At 40.1% G+C, this 20,524-nt stretch overlaps 1 pseudogene; it reads right to left on the bottom strand.

The window, feature by feature from the left end:
- Window positions 1-598: 598 nt before the first annotated feature.
- Window positions 599-20,524, bottom strand: part of LOC112300482 (E3 ubiquitin-protein ligase ZNF598 pseudogene) — a 28,553-nt pseudogene continuing 8,627 nt past the window's right edge.

A 20,524-nucleotide genomic window follows, 5' to 3' on the forward strand; every position in this document is an offset into this window, starting at 1 on the left:
CTAAGGGAAAAGAGGTTAGTGCTCCTGACTAAATAGTTAGGAATTCAGGTATTGCAATTTTGTTTGTATTATTGCAAAATGAATTTAATTGAAAACGAACTGTTTATAAGAGTCAGAGGGAATTTGAGATTCCAGATTCAGCTTGTTTGATAGAAAGACTTAACTTCAAGTAGCACAATTATGTGTCTGCTTTATTTGTGAACATTCTTGAGTCATGGAACAGCCAAGTGTTTATATAGCATACTCATTATCTTACTCCAGCACATGTGGACCCATACCTTCAGGCCTGGGGGCCATGGTGCTGCAGCCCTCAAGCCTAGGAGGTCCCAGATCAGACTGCTTTGGCCACGGGCTCTGACAGCAATGACAAATCATGGCATCTCCACCCTTGCCTATCCTGGCACCTTCCAAAATCATGAGATACAAACTAAGACTGGCCCACCACTGCGGCAGGGGTATCTGCCCAGTTCCTAGGAGGATACCAGGTGGACTCCTGCCTGACAGTGGGCTGACATGGTGGGGTGCCTATTCTTGTGACCCTTCACGGGTTGCCCAACCAAAGGGCCTGAAGAGGTGGCCTCACCAGGGCCTTACCTGGCTAACTGGTGGTCCAGGAGGAGGAGGATAGAAAAAGGAGGCTCATGGGTGTGGCCACTCCTGCCCAAAGAGCTGGAGGTATGTGAAGGCCCTGACAATGTGAAGACACTGGCAATGTGAAGGAATTGGCAAGGCTTGCAGGTTGGGGAAGTCGTTCATCATCCTGGGCAGTGTGCAGAGCCTGGTGGTTGCTGACCTCACCATTTGCAAGCACCTGGTCAACCTGCCAGGTGCTGACCTGCCATGTGCTCTTCTCTTCTTCTTGGTCTTGGTGCTTCTCTTGGCCTCAAAAGTCTATGTGTGCAGACAGCATCTCTTGCTGTTTGGCTGGGTCAGAGGAGGGGGGACACCAGTAGCTGATTGAATATCTTCTGGAAGTTCTCCTTGAGCAGATCCTGGCAGCTCTCATAATACTTGGCTGCAGAGATCATGCTCCATCTGAACTCCCTGAGTGACTTTTAGTTCACTGAAGTGGGCTTCATCTTTCTGCAGGAAGTCCTTGACAAACTGGATGAGCTGCAGGTTACTCTCTTGGAAGTTTTCAGGGACCATTTAGGCACAGGAAGTTGGTGTTGGCCTGGGAGCTTTTGTAGTGGTGGTAGTGCTGGGCAACAGCTGGGTAGGCCAAAGAAACAGTCGGGGCAGCTTGCTGACTGGGGGCACCATACCTGGCAGAGGTGGGGGTGGAGTACCCTTCAGGAGCACCACAGAGCTGAAGCCTGGGGGCATGGACTCTGCCCATGGAGCCTGGGGTGCTACTCAGGCCCAGGGGGCCCATCTTTTTCATGGGGCAGTGGTGGGGGTGATGCTATACCTAGCTTCTCGGAGCCCACTTTATTCTCCTTACCTGCTCTGGTGAAGGTCTGGGTAGATGCCAGCACCAGTAGAGATTAGATGGTGACCATGGTGGACACAGTCCACAACTCCTGGGTGGTTAGTCCTGGGTGGAAAGAGGGGCTACTCCCCTCTTTCTCCTTCTCTATAGGGTATGGTCCACCCTTCGCGCTTCCCTTTTCCACCTTCCCAGCCTTCCTAGGGGGCTGACTGCCCCTACTGGCAGCCTGGGCCCCTGGGATGGGCTGTGGGACATTCTTGCTGCCACTGCTATTCCAGGCAGAGATGATGGTGTCTGTGCTGGGTTTGGAGGTGGAGGACACCATGTTAAGCAAGTTGTCTTCATGGAAGGTACTTCTGCCCCTGGCAGGAACACAGTACTCCAGTACTACCCCCACAGGGCCCAGGGCTACCACTCAGTGGAGCAGGAGGAGGAAGCAGAGATGCAGAGGCTAGGGAAATCTTTGTCTTTGTGCTTTGATGTAGTGGGTGGGAGGGTGCTCAGAAATGTGGCACCTGAAGCTGGGCTGGTGGCTGAGAAGGCTTCTTGGCTTACAGGACCATTTGCTGAGGCTTCTTTGAGGTTTGGGCCTTCACTCTGAGTCCACACATGCCAGGGCCCCTGGAGCTCCTTGGGTCCCCACACCCCTGCCTCCTCCTCTTGAGCCAGCTGCCCTTCTCCCTGTCCTTGCTCTTCCTTGTGTGTCTCCTGCTGCTGCTGTGTAGTCCCTGAGCCCCACATAACAGCTGCCATTTCATCCTCTTCTTCCCTCTTGTTCCTCCAGCTTCCTCAGGGGCTCTGCATGGTTCTGCAGCTATTGGTCTGGTCTTCTCAGCCCTAGCAGTTGTATCTGCCCACTTCCTTGCAGTACTGGCCCCTGATGATCCCTTCATTCTGGTGCAAGTACCCTGACACATAGCTGAATTGCAAGTCGATCTGGCAGCTTTGGAGTGCCTTGGCACAGCTCTAGCTGTGACAGGCTGTCCTGTGGGCACTGAGGTCGATATAGGTTCAAAAGGTATGAATGAACTGCCCAGTACTGCAGTGACCCTCCTGGCACAGGAAGTGCTTCTGGAAGTGCTCACAAAGAGCTTAATCCCTATAGTAGTAGTCATTGGCCCCACCCAGTCACAGAAGTAGTGGTCTGGATGCAGGCGCTTTAGCAGCTCAGCACTCATTGCAGAACTTGCGGAGCAGATGCCTACAGTGTGAGGTGTCATGGGGTCTTCCTGCATGCAGTGCTCAGTACTAGGCCAGGTCCTTGCTTGAGTACCACTTGCACTCATATGTGAGATCTGAGCTGTTTGAGGCATAGGGTATGGCAGAAGAGCTCATGCTACTTCCATGTATGCTGCTCAAGGTTCCCAAAGAGGCCCAAGGGTGGTAGCTCGGGGCATTGTGGACACTTATGCAGCAGCATCTGCCTGTGCAAGGCACTTTCTCATCAGTAAAGTAGACATCATACTTCTCACGGTGTAGCTGGTGGATAGGGATTGTGGTAAAGGTGGGAAGCTTGGCAGTACCACTCTTTGCACAGCACCAGGGAGCAGTGGTGGCAGAGTGGATGGTTGGGGGATAGCAGTGACCCAGTGCCCTGACCTCCAGGTTCCCACAGCACACCATGCAGCTGCCACCGCCTCACTACAGTGCAGGCTTCACTGCCTCCTGGGCCTGGCAGTGAGTATGACCGCTGCTGCACCACCTCCCAGCCTGTGTGGCTGACCAGTCTCCTGGTGTCTGTCCCTTCCCGGGCAACATTACTGCCCCAGGTAGTGCAAGTTGCAGCACACCAGTTGAAAATCACTGGTATATAGTATGTCCTAGTTCTGTTTCAGTTGTGTGTGAAAAGTTCAAGGTAGTCTACTCCCCTAAAGGACAAGAAGCAAGGCTTGTTCTTTGTTGAATCTTTTCATCATTGTACATTCATGTGTTATTGTGCATAGCCTTTATTATTGTGTGTACACCTAGTACGTGTACCTAGATAAACACTTGCTGAATGACTCAACATAAAGAGACATTCTATTTACATTTACAGCATTTTTTAGATACCTAAGGATCAGGGCATTGATGATGTTGCATTTTCAATTAATAAACAGAAAAAGAAAAATTGGTCTCTGTTTCTCTGACACTGATATTTTGGTTTCCCCTAATCAAAATCATTTAAGTGACTTAAACGTAAGTTTTATATTTATTAAGCTTAAGTAATGAATTTTCCAGCTGTATTATAGTATTTTAAGAATGGTAATTCAGGCAACCTACACAAGATTATTGATCACATACGTGTATCTCATTGAATTAAGTTCCAGAGTCCTTTAACATACATTGTCCATAGGGAGACACTTTAACTACATGAAGCAATCAAGGATAAGAGGAAGCAAATGCCCAACCTGGATCACAAAACTGTTTCTCTATTATTAACTCTGTGTTCTTGAGAAAATGTGTTAACATTTTGAGCCTCCTTTTTTGGTAGCTACTGTGAGAATTACAACCATCCCCTAATTTATAGCTGATTTCAATTTAAAGCAGAAACAAGACAATAAGATGATATCACTTTGAAACAGCTAAGTACTGTACAAACATATAATTTTGTATAAGCCAGAAAGACATTAGAGAAGGGGAAATACAGCATGAGATGAAACATTCAGAGCAGTGGAACTTGGGAAAGAAAGGGGAGGATTAAATCTCATGTTCCACACTCTTCCAGAAGGTTGCAGGACTAGACAGCTGAGAGCAAAGGTGTTTGTCTCCACTGCCAGGAGGAAGAAAGTCCCAGAGTACAGCTTGCTCTGCTATATGAAGAAGGTGGCCTGAAATGGACTGGACTGAACTCAACTTTCTTCCATAGGGGAAGAAGATTTAGGCTGCTGAGAGTATGATATTGATAAATTCTAAAGCATATTTATGATGACACAAGGAAAGGGAGAAACAATCTGGTCTATATTTTGATGGAACATGGGGTAAAAGTATGTGCTTTATAGTGTTAATTAAAAGCTGAGGAAATAGAAGTGAATTCAGCTTGGATGTTGCTGGCATTGATGTTTATAGCAGAAGCAGCAGCTGCTTCAGTCTGTAGGGAATCACTCTAAGTCACTGGGATTCTAGCTGATATCCCAGTGAGCACTTCCTATCCTGTGGGTTAATCATTTGATTCTAATCTGATCCCAGGAGCCTGGCCCATTGCCTTTGATCAAGCAACCATCACTTGGCAGCCATCATTTGACTTTGTTGCCTTTTGCGCTCTTTCCTATGCCATTTACTTTCTATGTCATGGGCTTGATTTGCTGGCATACCGACTGTTTGAAATACTCTATGGATTTGATGCCCTTGCCTTAAATGAAGATATCTCTAAATCTTGCTAGAAGCACTTTCAGTTTAGAGATTAAGAGTCTATGGAGAGAAGAAGGCAGGTAATTTTCATCCCTTGGTAGTAAATGAGCACTTGTAGGTAACATTAACAGTTCCTTTGGCACAATGTAAAGGTATTGAGAAAAGCTGGCCAGGTAATAACGTAAGTCACTGCACCTATATAGTTAAAAACCTAGTGGCTTGTGAAGTGATCTGTATTTCATCTAATTCTCAAAAATGCCAGTTTGAACTTGAACTGATTTCTTCCTTATAATGTTATGAGGCTTCTTTTTTCTTTTATTTTGTGTGAAATAGAAGACAGTGTTAACTGATGCCTGTATATACTTTCTCATATTTAAAAACCTGTGAAGAGAAGGATATTCACAGAAGAAAACACTCTAAACAGATTTATTAGTATACAATACTATCTATAGACATAATGTTGCACAGCAAATCTTTAGAACTTACTCAATTTGTATAACTAAAATTTTATACCACTTGACACTTTGCTGTATGCAGTTCTGTCCAATCAATCTTCCTCTTATACAGCCATATTTTTAGGCAGAAGAGAGTTATTTTTTAAAAAATTAAATATTTATATGAATTTATAATTTGAAATGAAAACAGAAAGAATGAACAAAGAATAAGAAAAGGCTGGGAGTATTTGGGGTAAAAACTCACTTATATTCTCTTGACCATATATTTTTCACTAGACTGTGTCTTAAGTGATAAGGTTAATAGAAATATCTACTTAGAATTTCTGATTTCAGTATTATAATTAAGCAAAAATTCTGAGAGTACCTCTAACTGTACAAAACATTAAACCCTAGATTAGACAGTTTTGGAAAATTTACTGTAATGGGTAATTTAGTGTGTCAACTTATTTAAGCTGTGGTACCTAGCTAGTTGCCAGTTGTTAGGGGTACCCACTAATATATGTGTTTTTGTGAATGTATTTTTTAAATGAGATTAATGTTTAGAATCAGTTAACTTTCGATAACACACATTTTCTTCTGTAATATATGTGGCCTTAACCAATCCGTTGAAGGCCTTATGAGTTAAGACTGAAGTTTTCTGAAGAAGAAATTCTGCTTCAAGACTGTAACATAGAACTTCTGCCTCAGTTTCCAGTCTGGTGGTCTATTCTACAAATTTTGGACTCAGCAGCCCCTACAAAATTCTGTGACCATATTCCTTGAGCAATCAATTGATGGATCTATCTATCTACATATGTATCTATCTATCATCTATCTATCTATCTATCTATCTATCTATCAATTATCATCTATCATCTTACCTGCATTATTCTTTCTGTTTCTCTGGAGGACCCTTCTCTGGTATAACAAACAGAATAAACAAAAATAAACATGAGTGAGCTAGGCCCATTGTGAATCAGAGTTGGGGTTTTAAGGCCAGAGGTTGAATTTGTTAGTCCAGATCCACAGCCTGGTCATTAGCATCTGGTCATTAAAACATGCTGTAAAACCTTTGAAAATGTTAAGTGATGCATCATTATCTTTTTTCTTGTTAGTTTTCTTAGCACCTACTAAATAAAGCAACTATGATGATACATTGCACTGCCAGTAAAGCAATTTAATTTTAAATACCTTCGGGCCAGGGAAAGCATATTTGTTCTTCGCATTCTTAGAAAGAAGCATAGCCTCTGCCCATAATTTCTGCTCTGTAAATGTATTCTTAAATGTCTTGTATATGCTGGCCTCTGATTCTTTGTATACTATATACAATAAAGGGCTAGTGGTAGCCCTACATTATACAATGGCACATCTGAAAGTAGCTCTATCGTATAATAAATTCTTTTCAATGGCACTCCTTGTAAGTAGCTTACTGCAATTTTCAATTGCAATTACAAACAGATAAAAACGTGCTGGCAAAATGAACTTCTGTAGTTTCTTATATACACTCAAATGATTAAAAACTGCATTCTCCTTTTTTTAACATTACAATGATTTTCTACTGACTGTACATTATTTCCCTGAGTAAAGGATCAGAATACCGAGCATTTTAAGAAATAGCTTTGCAGTGAGAGAGCTAAACTGTCCTAAGTAGACTTACTTATCACCTTCAAATTTAGAAGACTGTATATGTATATATATATCTAATTTATAATGTATATATATCATATATAATTTATATATATTAAATGAGTTACTTCTTTACATATATATACATACATATATTCTGTTTATATATACTATATGTATTAAATTTTAATGTAAATTTATATATACAATGATGAGGTGCCCCTTTTGGTCTGTCTTTGAATTTGAACTGTAAGCTTTATTATTTGTCTTTTAAATTTAATGTTTGGAGTCAATTTTGTGTGAAGCTCTGAGAACTACAGGCCTGCAGAGCTGGGAAAACAACAGTGCCTGTCTCTGTTTTAAAACACAGATGGTCATCAAAAAAATCCTAGGCTTACTGCCTGTGTTGCTGCTCATTCTATATTGCTCTTTTTATTTTCTTGCATTCTTCTAATTTTCTATTGTGGTTGCTGTGGCTTCTTTCTCTTGATCATGTCATATATTTGTTTGTTTTTTTTTCATGTTTTCCTTATGTATTTCTTGTTCTATCCCCTCTTCAGCTTCCCCTTTTCCTTCCTACCCTAAGACCTCTTAGAGATCAGCATCACTATTGCAAGCCTAAAAAATTACCTTTCCTTTAGTTTGAAAAACTTCAGCTTACAAACTCCCTATTGTCCCACAGCTGACCCACAGCTGGTCTTTAGCTGCTTGATGGCAGACAATAATTTTGAAGAGTAGGTGGGTCTACTCAGTCTCTGAATGTATAAAACTCTTAAGACAGTGTATAGTAAAAAGCTTGGGAAACTTCTCACAAGTAGAATGGGGAAACTGAGACAGCTGAACAAACAGGATGAACAATTTACAGCCAGATACAGAAGGTCACCTCCCTAAAGATACAAGCTAGGCCTCAGTTGTATTTCAGTGCCAGGCCCAGAAAATCAACAAACCAGATGGGCAACTGCAGGACCAGCTGCATTGACCTATGACCCCTTGCCCTGGCACTGACCAATAAATAGAGATTGTGATCCTGAAAGGGCACACCTAGAAAACTGATGAATATTCTGCTGGAACCCTCCCCTGAGACCTTCCCTAAAATTCCTGCCTGCAAGAGAGAGAAAACCCCCAAGACAAAGGGCCCAGAGCATCTTCTCTTCCTCTGGGGAACATGCCTGTGCCTTTCCCTTCCACGTTTCCTTCCCCTGACTACAGGAATACATCTCCTAAACTCTAAGGGACTCTATCAGACTTGCAACCAGGGTAGCAATTGGCATCAATAGCTCATCTGGGGCTATCCCCTTGAATCTGTCTCCAAGGTGCCCTTTTCTCTGACTTCCTGGTGAGCTAAAGCAGCCCAATCTAAGTCTTTCCTGTTGCTTCTTCTATGCTAAGCCCTTCCTTGTTTTACTGCTTTAATAAACATATCCTTGTTTTATGCTAATAAACAGTATCTTCAAAGTTACCTGGACTGGTGTTGTGAAATCTTTCCTACATGATGTCAAGAACCCTCATACTACCAGCTGGCCCTAGGCAGACCTGCTCAGGGCCTGGTCCTCTGTCCACAAATGACTTAACTTTGAGAGGTGTGCTGAACTCAGGGTGACTTTGTGGGTAATACATTGCCCCCTTTACATTTAAGCCACGATTCTTTCTTAGTAGGACATTAGAAGAAGAAATAAGGGATATGTCATCATCAATTACCTATACTTGATATTTGGTTGATTATAGGAAGAAAGGGCTCCAATTGAATAAAAGTTTGTATTAAACATTTAATTCTCCCTTCAGTTTATATGATGCATTTTTATAGCTCATATAAGAAAGGAGTACCTATTCAGAAAAAACTTTGATTCCAGAATTTCTCTTAATTTGAGATGAATTCTTCTCTTTATTTCATCTTCCTCTTTTTTCTCCCCTTATTCTTTTTTTCCACCCTTCACTATTGAGTAACTTACATTTTTTCATTGTTTTTCATTTATTTTTTAAACCTTTCAAGGGAGGTGAAATAAGTTCTTCAAAAAGCAAAAACAAAAACTTCTACCAGAATGAGCACTGGATCAGGGAAAAGGAATGAAAATTCTAATGCTTTCAGTTGTTTGTTTATGAAAAAGTCTACAATGCTTCATTTTACCTTTGTTCAAATATGTAAGTGGAGTGTGTTACATAGAATACTGTACTTCTTAAAATGTAAAAAGAAGTCTTCCATAAGTTTTCCACCGCTTTGGAAAACAATTTCCTCATCTATCACATTACAAGAAACAGGTTGTATTCAAAACATTTATTGAGCAGGTGACATTTAATTGCAGAGTTGAACAAATGGGTGTACTAGACATATTCAAGACTATGTTCTGAGCTGAAGGCACCACCTACTTTCCCTAGTATTTTAAAGTAGCACTTATATTTAATAGTATATCATTTTTATCTTTGTTTTTTTAACTCATCTTTCTGTTTCCTTGTTAATAGTGCCTAGTTTAATTTTTCTTTCTTTAAAAATATTCCTGATTTATGAGTCTTTCTACAGACATTGTACGGAGTTTTCAGGATACACAAATAAAATATCTTTCCTCCAATATCTCACCATTTAATAGAGTAGACACATCTAGAACACCTACCCTTTCTGGGTTTTAAGCATATGTTGGGCTTTAAGCATATACCAAAAAAGATTGTGGAATATCACAATTATAAATCCCTAACTGGCAAAGGCTCTTAACAAGGGTGTTTGTGTGTGTGTAGATAACCACAGATAATCCAAAATCTTTATTTTTTTCTATTCATTTCACTTCTAATTAATTTGGTGCTTTTAGAGTCTAGGTGGGAATACTTATAATAAAATGAATACTTCCCAAATAGCTGCTACTACCACATGAAAATATACTAAATGTTTGCAATAATTGTTGAAAATTCAAGAATGATAAATACATTCTTGAAGTATGTATAGGGTAATGATCCCAAATTGTGCCTAAGAATATAAAGAACATTTAAAAATCCCCACACATAAATGTAAATAGTAATTCAGGTCAATATCTAATAAAGCTCCTTAAAAACTAACATTATAGCTCTTCTTACATAGTAAGAAAATGTTTTCTGCATTACAACATTGAATACTTTTTAAAATGTTACTTGTTGAATTTTCTATATCAGACCCTTTTGCTCATCTCTACTTGTGCTCCATTGACTTGTCTACTATTATTTTTCTTTCCTTCTCATTTACTGCAGTTAATGAAATTAAAGACTTCCCTTGGTCAGCAATTTCACTTCTAGGGTATCTATTTTGTTCTATTTTATTTTATTATTTTGTCCTGTCTAGTTGTTTACTAGTATGAGTTTGGTCTTCAGTTTTGTTATATTCTCACAAATTATAGATTATATGGTCATTTTCTATCCAAAGACACAGGTTCCAGTTAAGAAAGTAACATTACTAAAACACAATGGTTTTAATAATAGGTTTGGGTTTCAAACTTAGACTTGCCTGACATTTGTTTATCTTCCCAACCTTAATCCCATTGTCTTTCTCCAAGCAGATAAATTATAATTGTTAGTGGTTGTTTTTAGATCAAATTAATAGCAGCTATAGTTTTATTTATTTATTACTATTATATCAATGTTTATAGTGTTATAATGTTTTTAAAGAAAATTTGTTACTTTGAACATAAGAAAATAAGGTGTTCATTGAGTTGCTGTTTACTTAAGTGGGCTTTGTCATACAGAAGCAAAACATAGCTGAAAGAAAATATTTTAATATGTGACTCAATTCAGTATTTTTGATAGATAAGTAGAGGATTCAAGAATTTAAATGGGCTTTAAATAACAAAAGTCTGTTAAGGGAAGCAACACAAACCATTTAGTTATGTGCAACTTGTTTAAAGAGAGGATTGATTGGAGCAGTCCTTCATATTTCTATATATAAGAATTAATCCAAAGAAGATTTGTGGTCCACAGTCTTATATACTTGGGTTCCCTACCCCTAGCCCTCCAAAGTAGTTGGAAGATTAAAGAAAAATAAATAATAGTGTTTCCAAAAGTATTGCTCTCATGAACATTGGGTGAGACTATGCTTCCAGAAGAGCTGGAGTGTCCATCTAAAAATGAAGGAACAAAATCTAGGGGAAGAGGGACAGAATATGGCAGCGAGATAGGTGGGAGCGGAGACCACTTCCCCTTGGCACCAGTGAAACACCTAGCTGATTTGAGGAACAGAGTGAACAGCCAACGGTATTGCAGTATACATGAGGATCAGAGACCAAAAATTGTAGAGGACATTGAAAAATCAGATGGTAAGAAGAGTGCTTAAGGACAATAAGGTCCCTGGGACCGGCACGAGGACTAGGGCAGCTGAAGCCCCCAGCTGGGGCAGCAGTGTCTGCTGCAAGATTCTTTGGAGAGAGCCAGGCTGAGCTGTGTGAGAGGCCAGGTGCTTGTTTGGACTGGGGGGCTTTAACAGGAGGAATTTCTCCAAAGAAAAAGAGAAAATAGAGGCACTCAGCGGCTGTTTAGAGAATTCTCCACAGCAGCCTTGGCCTTTGCGCCCCCACTCCCTCAGCCCCTGGACTGTGAACACTGGATGAGCAGCCCCAGCACCCACCTGAAACCCAGGTCAGTGCGCACCCAGATCAGTGGCCAGGCTACCTGGGCATACAGGCCCAAAGCCTGGGGTTTGTGCCCATCACAAACAGCAGCCTGGATGCCCACACCTGAAGCCCCGCCGAGTGGGTGGTGCACACCTTGATCAAGGGCCTGGCTACCCGAGGGTGACCACACCTGAAGAACCAGGTCTGAACAGGTCCCACCTAGCCCTTGTGCATAGAGCCCTGTAGGGCCTACTCACTCTCTAGGAGGAAGGCTGAACTCCCAACAGAGGGGAGCTTCAGTGCTAGCGGAGACTGCAGTCTCCAGAAAGACTTGACTCAGTAGGGGGCTGAATTACCCTGAAGGAGCACCAAGAGCACCTAGCATCTAGGACAGCAAAGAACAAGAAGGTTGAGTGTGAGTTGCCACTAACTGGTGGACCTCAAGGACAGTACAAGTGGTGGACTAAAGGCTTAGCGGGGAGCAGAAGGACCCTGAGGAATTGGACTGGAGGCTGGACAACACTGAATAGTGTGACACATGAAAGGAGAAAGGTGAAACCAATCCCTCCACCCACCCCCTCCCCTATCACAGAAAAGAAGACCAGCAGAACTGACGTGATGGGTTAAAGCCAGCAGAAGACTTTCTTTTTTTATTCCTTCTTCCTTCTTCGTTTACTTTTTTATTCCTTCTTCCTGCCTTCTTTTATTTATTTTTTATCTTAATTTTTGTTAAAATTCCTTCTTCTTTTCTTTCCTCCAATATTTTTTTTACCCTACCTTCCTTCCTTTCCTTTTCTTTTCTTTTATTTTAATTTTTTATTATTATTCAATTACAGATGTGTGCCCTTTCTCCCCATCCCTCCACCCCACCCCAGCTGAACCCCTCCATCCCCCACCTCCACCCTCCCTCTTGATATTGTCCATTAGTCCTTTATAGTAGTTCCTGTAATCCCCTCTCCTCACTACCCCTCCCCACTCCCCCCTGACAATTGTTAGATTGTTCTTAACTTCAATGTCTCTGGTTATATTTTGTTTCCTTTTTTCTTCTATTTATTATGTTCCAGTTAAAGGTGAGATCATATGGTATTTGTCCCTCACTGTCTGGCTTGTTTCACTTAACATAATGCTCTCCAGTTCCATCCATGCTGTTGAAAAGGGTATAAGCTCCTTCTTTCTCTCTGCTGAGAAGAATTCCATTCTGTACATATACCATAGTTTTTGGATCCAATCATTTGCTGATGGGCACTTAGGTTGCTTCCAGTACTTGGCTATTGTAAATTGTGCTGCTATGAACATTGTGGTGCATAGGTTCTTTTGGACTGGTGTTTCAGGGGTCTTAGGGTATAATCCCAGCAGCGGAACTGCTGGCTCAAAGGGCAGTTCCATTTTTAGTTTTCTGAGGAAATTCCATACTGTTTTCCACAGTGGCCTCACCAGTATGCATTTTCACCAACAGTGCACTAGGGTTCCCTTTTCTCCACATCCTATTCAACATTTGTTTGTGGATTTGTTTATGTTGGCCACTCTGCCTGGTGTGAGATGGTACCTCATTGTGATTTTAATATGCATCTTTCTGATGGCTAGTGATGCTGAGCATCTTTTCATATGTCTCTGGGCCCTCTGTATGTCTTCCTTGGAGATGTGTCTGTTAAAGACCTTTGCCCATTTTTAATTGGGTTGTCTGTCTTCCTGGAGTGGAGCCATATCAGTTCTTTGTATATTTTGGAGATCAGGCCCTTGTCTGAGGTATCATTGGAAAATGTGTTTTCCCATACTGTTGGTTCTCTTTTCATTTTAATGCTGTTTTCTTTAGCCTTGCAGAAGCTTTTTAATTTGATGAGGTCCCATTTGTTTATTCTTTCCTTTATGTCCCTTGCTTTAGGGGATATGTCTGTGAGGATGTTGCTGTGTGAAATGTCTGAGATTTTCCTGCCAATGTTTTCCTCGAGGACTTTTATGGTGTTATGACTTATATTTAAGTCTTTTATCCATCTTGAGTTTATTTTTGTGTATGGCGTAAGTTGGTGATCGAGTTTCATTTTTTTTGCACGTAGCTGTCCAGATCTCCCAACACCATCTGTTGAAGAGGCTGTTTTTGCTTCATTTTATGCTTCTGCCTCCATTGCCAAATATTAATTGACCATAAAGACTTGAGTTTATTTCTGGGCTCTCTGTTCTGTTCCATTGGTCTATGTGCCTGTTTTTATGCTACTACCAGGCTGTTTTGATTACATTGGCCTTGTAATACAGTTGGATATCAGGTATTGTGATCCCTCTTGCTTTGTACTTCTTTCTCAAAATTGCTGCAGTTATTCGGGGTCATTCATGGTTCCATATGAATTTCTGAAATGTTTGTTCTATATCTGTGAAATGTGTTATGGGTACTCTAATAGGGATTGCATTGAATCTATAAATTGCTTTGGGTAGTAAGGCCCTTTTGATGATGTTAATTCTTCCCATCCATGACCATGGTACATGCTTCCATTTGTTTGTGTCTTCCTTAATTTCTTTCTTCAGTGTTGTGTAGTTTTCTGAGTACAGGTCTTTTACCTCCTTGATTAGGTTTATTCTTAGGTACTTCATTTTTGTGGTTGCTATATCAAATGGGATTTTTTTCCTGATTTCTGTTTCTGCAGTTTCGTTGCTGGTGTACAGGAATGGCTTTGATTTCTGAGTATTGACTTTGTATCCAGATGTTTTGCCAAATTCATCTATTAGGTCGAGTAGTTTTTTGGTGGAGTCTATAGGATTTTCCATGTACACTATCATGTCATCTGCAAACAGTGACAGTTTCATTTCCTCCTTTCCAATTTGGATGCCTTTTATTGCTTTTTCTTGTCTGATTGCTGTGGCTAGGACTTCCAATACTATGTTGAATAGGAGTGGTGAGAGAAGGCATCCTTGTCTTGTTCCTGATCTTAGTAGGAAAGCTCTAAGTATTAGCCAAATGAATATAATGTTGGCTGTAGGTCTCTCATATATGGCCTTTATGATGTTGAGGAATGCTCCCTCTATTCCCACTTTGCTGAGTGTTTTTATCAGAAATGGGTGCTGTATCTTATCAAATGCTTTTTCCACATCTATTGATATGATCATGTGATTTTTGTCTTTGCTGTTGTTGATGTGATGTATTATGTTTATTGACTTGCGAATATGGTTCCATCCTTGCATCCCTGGGATGAATCCCACTAGGTCAGGGTGTAGGATTTTTCAATGTATTCCTGGATGCGGTTTGCCAATATTTTGTTGAGAATTTTAGCATCTATGTTCATCAGCGATATTGGCCTGAAGTTTTCTTTCTTCGTTGTGTCTTTATCTGGTTTTGGGATTAGGATGATGCTGGCTTCATAAAACCAGCTTGGGAGTCTTCCATCAGTTTGGATGTTTTTGAATAGTCTTTGAAGGATAGGGGTTAGCTCTTTAAAGGCTTTGTATAATTTTTCTGTGAAACCACCTTGTCCAGGGCTTTTGTGTGTTCGGGTTTTTTTGATAACTGCTTCAATTTCACCTGCTGTTATTGGTCTGTTCATGTTTTGTGCTTCTTCTTCATTCAGTTTTGGAAGATTATATTTTTCTAGAAATGTGTCCATTTCACCTAGGTTTTCAAATTTCTTGGCATACAGTTCTTCGTAGTAATTTCTTACAATCCTTTGTATTTCTGTGGTATCAGTTGTAATCTCTCCTCTTTCATTTCTAATTGTGTTTATTTGGATCCTCTCTCTTTTATTCTTCATGAGCCTACTTAAAGGCTTGTCGATTTTGTTTATCTTTTCAAAGAACCAGCTCCTGGATTCATTAATCCTTTGAATTGGGCTTTTAGTCTCTATGTCATTTAACTCTGCTCTGATATTGGTTATTTCCTTCCTTCTGCTTGCTCTGGGCTGTCTTTGTTGATGTTCCCCGAGTTCTTGTAAGTGTAGTGTTAGGTTGTTTGTTTGAAATGTTTCTATCTTTTTAATGTAGGCCTGTATTGCTATGAACTTCCCTCTCAGGACTGCCTTTGCTGTGTCCCATAGGTTTTGGGTTGTTGTGAGTTCATTTTCATTTGTTTCCAGAAAGTTTTTGATTTCTTCCCTAATCTCATTCTTGAACCATTCATTGTTTAATAGCATGCTATTCAGTCTCCATGATTTTGGGTGTTTGGGTTTTTTTCCTTAGTGGTTGGTTTCTAGTTTCAATCCCCTGTGGTCAGAGAAAATGCTTGGTATGATTTCAAATTTCTTGAATTTGTTGAGGCTTGCTTTAGGTCCTATCATGTGGTCTATCTTTGAAAAATTTCCATTTACACTGAAAAGAATGTGTATTTTGCTTCTTTGGGATGAAAAGCTCTATATGTATCAGTGAAGTCCATTTCATCTAGGGTATTGTTAAGTAACACAATATCCTTGTTGATATTATGTTCGGAAGACCTGTCCATTATTGACAGTGGGGTGTTAACGTCTCCTACTATACTAGTGTTGCTGTCTACATCTTTCTTGAAGTCCTCCAAGATTTTCTTTATGTATTTGGGTGCTCCTTTGTTGGGTGCATATATATTTACAATGTTTATGTCTTCTTAGTGGATTCTTCCTTTGAGTATTATCAAGTGACCTTCTGGGTCTCTCTTTATGGCCCTTTTTTTGAAGTCTATTTTGTCTGATATGAGTATTGCCACCCCTGCTTTTTTTTCCTGTTTGTTTTCTTGGAAAATTTGTTTCCAGCCCTTCAATTTCAGTCTGTGTAAGTCTTTTGTCATGAGATGGGTCTCTTCTAGGCAGCATATGTGTGGGTCATGTTTTCTTATCCATTCAGCTATTCTATGTCTTTTGATTGGAGCATTTAATCCATTTACGTTTAAGGGTATTATTCATAAGTAGTTATTCATTGCCAATTTTTCCTAACTGTGTTCCTCTGTCTTTCTCTTTTCCTTAAAGCAGTCCCTTTAGCATCTCTTGCAGAGCTGGTTTGGTGGAAGTGTATTTTTTTAGAGTTCTTTTGTCTGGGAAGCTCTTTATTTTGCCTTCTATCTTGATTGAGAGCCTTGCTCAGTAAAGTAGTCTTGGTTGCAGGCCTCTGGTTCTCATTACTTGGCATGTTTTTTTTACCATTCTCTTCTGGCTTGGAGCGTTTCCTTTGAGAAGTCAGTTGCTAACCTCGTTGGGGCTCCCCTGTATGTTACTTGCTGTTTCTCCCTTGGTGCCTTTAAGATCCCCTCTTTGTCTTGGAATTTTGCCATTTTAATTATGATGTGTCTTGCAGTGGGCCTATTTGGGTTCCTCTTCTTTGGGACTCTCTGTGTCTCCTGGATTTGGGTGACTTTTTCTCTCATCACATTAAGGAAATTTTCCATCATTACTTTGAAACAGGTTTTCCAACCTTTGTTCTTCTTCTCCTTCTGGTATACTTGTTATATGGATATTATTACGTTTCATGTTGTCCTGCATTTCCCTTATTACCTCTTCGTTCTTTCTGAGCCTGTTTTCCTTTCCTTGATCTTTCTGGGTTTTTTTTTTTTTTTTCTACTTTGTCCTCCGGATCACTTATCTGATCCTCTGCTTCATCAAGTCTGCTTTTCATTCCTTCTACTGTGTTCTTCAATTCAGAAATTGTAATCTTCATTTCCTCTTGGCCCTTTTTGATAGTTTCTATTTCCTTTTTCATGTTGATATAGTTTGCAGTGAGTTCATTGTAGTTTCCCTGTAGCTTCTGGTAGTTCTCTATGAGCTCAGAGACCTCAGTAAGCTTCCTGATAACCATTGCTTTGAACTCAGTATCTGATAGTTGACTTGCCTCTGTTTCAGTTAGCATTCTTTCTCAGGCTTCCTCCTTTCCTTGCATTTGGGGATTGTTTCTTTGTCTTCCCATTTTTTTGTGACACTCTTCTTGTTAGCCTCTGCTTCTTAAATTGATCTATTCTGACTCCCTGGGTTTATGGTATGAACTTGTATGGTAGAATGACAATGGGATTCAGTGGTGCTCTCTCCTTAATCTCCTGTGCTCACTGGTCTTGAGATGATATTTATGGGTGAACATGGTCTAACTGTGGTCTTTTCAGCACTCCGGGTTTTGTTGTCTCACCGTGAGATCTTTCAATGTCCTCTATCTTTGGTCTCCGATCTTCTTATATTCTGGAATACTGTTGGCTGGTCGCTCTGCTCCTCAGATCAGCTAGGTATTTCACTGGTGTGAGGGGAAGTGGGCTGCACTCCTGCCTATCTCGCCGCCATCTTCTTCCTTTCCTTTTCTATTCCTTTTTCCTTCCTTCCCTTTTTTTCTTTTCCTTTCTTTCTTTCTTTTTCTCCTTTTCCCACAGATGGAGACAATAAAACCTGTAGCTCTGAAAAGACCAGAGTTAGACCCAAACAGGAGTCATCTTAATAACCGAGAGAGTGAGACAAATTTCACTTTGCTACTCCAGAGAACTTGCATGGGGGGAGTGGTGATCACCAGTACACCTGCTGGAAGAGGAAGCCCACGAACAAAGGAACCACCAACAGATAACAACGGAAGAAGTTGAAGAAGGGAGTGGAAGCCAGACTAACCTCAATCCAGGACTGATCTGGAAATACAACTAAATAGTGGAGAAATTACTCAAAACAAACCACTTAACAAGAGCAAGAGAGAAGCCTCAAAACCTTGTACACACAGAAGAATCTGCTTTAACACAAACTGCCCACATCTGCAAAACAGAATACAAGACATGGTGGACAGAGTGACCCACAGTCAACCAGATTGAGGGAAGGACCCATCAAAGAAAAACCCAAAAACAATCAAAACGCAAAGACATATAGAGACCCAACATAAACACCAGGCCAAGACCAGCAATGCCAGGAGATTAAGGAGACAGCACCACTGAATCCCACTGTCATTCTACCATAGAAGTTTATACCATAAACCCAGGGAGTCAGAACAGATCAATTTAAGAAGCAGAGGCTAACAAGAAGAGTCTTACAAACAATGGGAAGACAAACAAACAATGCCCAAATGAAAGGAAAGGAGGAAGCCTCGGAATGAATGCTAATTGAAACAGAGGCAAGTCAACTATCAGATACTGAGTTCAAAGCAATGATTATCAGGAAGCTTACTGAGCTCATAGAGAACTACCAGAAGCTACAGGGAAACTACAATGAACTCACTTCAAACTATATCAACATGAAAAAGGAAATAGAAACTATCAAAAAGGGCCAAGAGGAAATGAAGATTACAATTTCTGAATTGAAGAACACAGTAGAAGGAATGAAAAGGAGACTTGATGAAGCAGAGGATCAGATAAGTGAGCTGGAGGACAAAGTAGAAAAAAACACCCAGAAAGATCAAGGAAAGGAAAACAGGCTCAGAAAGAACGAAGAGGTAATAAGGGAAATGCAGGACAACATGAAACGTAATAATATCCATATAACAAGTATACCAGAAGGAGAAGAAGAACAAAGGTTGGAAAACCTGTTTCAAAGTAATGATGGAAAATTTCCTTAATGTGATGAGAGAAAAAGTCATACAAATCCAGGAAACACAGAGCCCCAAGCATGAGGAACCAAAAGAGGCCCATTGCAAGACACTTCATAATTAAAATGGCAAAATTCCAAGACAAAGAGAGGATCTTAAAGGCACCAAAGGAGAAACAGCAAGTAACATACAGGGGAGCCCCAACGAGGTTAGCAACTGACTTCTCAATGGAAACGCTCCAAGCCAGAAGAGAATGGTAAAAAAACATGCCAAGTAATGAGAACCAGAGGCCTGCAAACAAGGCTACTTTACTGAGCAAGGCTCTCAATCAAGATAGAAGGCAAAATAAAGAGCTTCCCAGACAAAAGAAGTCTAAAAGAATACACCTCCACCAAACCAGCTCTGCAAGAGATGCTAAAGGGACTGTTTTAAGGAAAGGAAGGAAAAGAGAAAGACAGAGGAACACAGTTAGGAAAAATTGGCAATGAATAACTACTTATGAATAATACCCTTAAACGTAAATGGATTAAATGCTCCAATCAAAAGACATAGAATAGCTGAATGGATAAGAAAACATGACCCACACATATGCTGCCTAGAAGAGACCCATCTCATGACAAAAGACTTACACAGACTGAAAATGAAGGGCTGGAAACAAATTTTCCAAGGAAACAGACAGAGAAAGAAAGCCAGGGTAGCAATACTCATATCAGACAAAACATACTTCAAATAGAAGGACTATAAAGAGAGACCCAGAAGGTCACTTGATAATACTCAAAGGAAGATTCCACCAAGAAGACATAAACATTGTAAATATATATGCACCCAAAAAAGGAGCACCCAAATACATAAAGAAAATCTTGGAGGATTTCAAGAAAGATATAGACAGCAACACAATTATACTAGGGGAATTTAACACCCCACTGTCAAAAATGGACAGATCTTCCAAGCAAAATATCAACAGATATTGTGTCACTTAACAATACCCTAGATGAAATGGACTTCACTGATATATATAGAGCTTTTCATCCCAAATAAGCAAACTACACATTCATTTCAAGTGTACATGGAAATTTTTCAAAGATAGACCACATGGTAAGACACAAAACAAGCCTCAACAAATTCAAGAAAATTGAAATCATATCAAACATTTTCTCTGACAACAAGGGACTGAAAATAGAATCCAACCTAAAGGAAAAAACACAAAACACTCAAAATCCTGGAGATTGATTAGTAGCTATTAAACAATGAATGGGTCAAGAACAATATTAGGGAAGAAATCAAAAGTTTCTGGAAACAAATGAAAACAAACTCAAACAACCCAAAACTTATGAGATACAGGAAAGGCAGTCCTCAGAGGGAATTACATAGCAACACAAGCCAACCTTAAAAAGACAGAAACATTCAAACAAACCACCTAACCCTATGCCTACAAAAACTCCTGGAACAACAACAAAGACAGCCCAGAGCAAGCAGAGGGAAGGAAATAACCAAGATCAGAGTAGAGTTAAATGACATAGAGACTAAAAGCCCAATTATAAGGATCAATGAATCCAGGAGCTGGTTCTTTCAAAAGATAAACAAAATCAACAAGCCTATAAACAGGCTCATCAAGAAAAAAAGAGGGAGGGTTCAAATAAACGCAATTAAAATTGAAAAAGGAGAGATTACAACTGAAACCACAGAAATACAAAGGATTGTAAGAAATTACTATGAAGAAC

The sequence above is a fragment of the Desmodus rotundus genome, chromosome 6, assembly GCF_022682495.2.
Source record: "Desmodus rotundus isolate HL8 chromosome 6, HLdesRot8A.1, whole genome shotgun sequence".
NCBI lineage: Eukaryota > Metazoa > Chordata > Mammalia > Chiroptera > Phyllostomidae > Desmodus > Desmodus rotundus.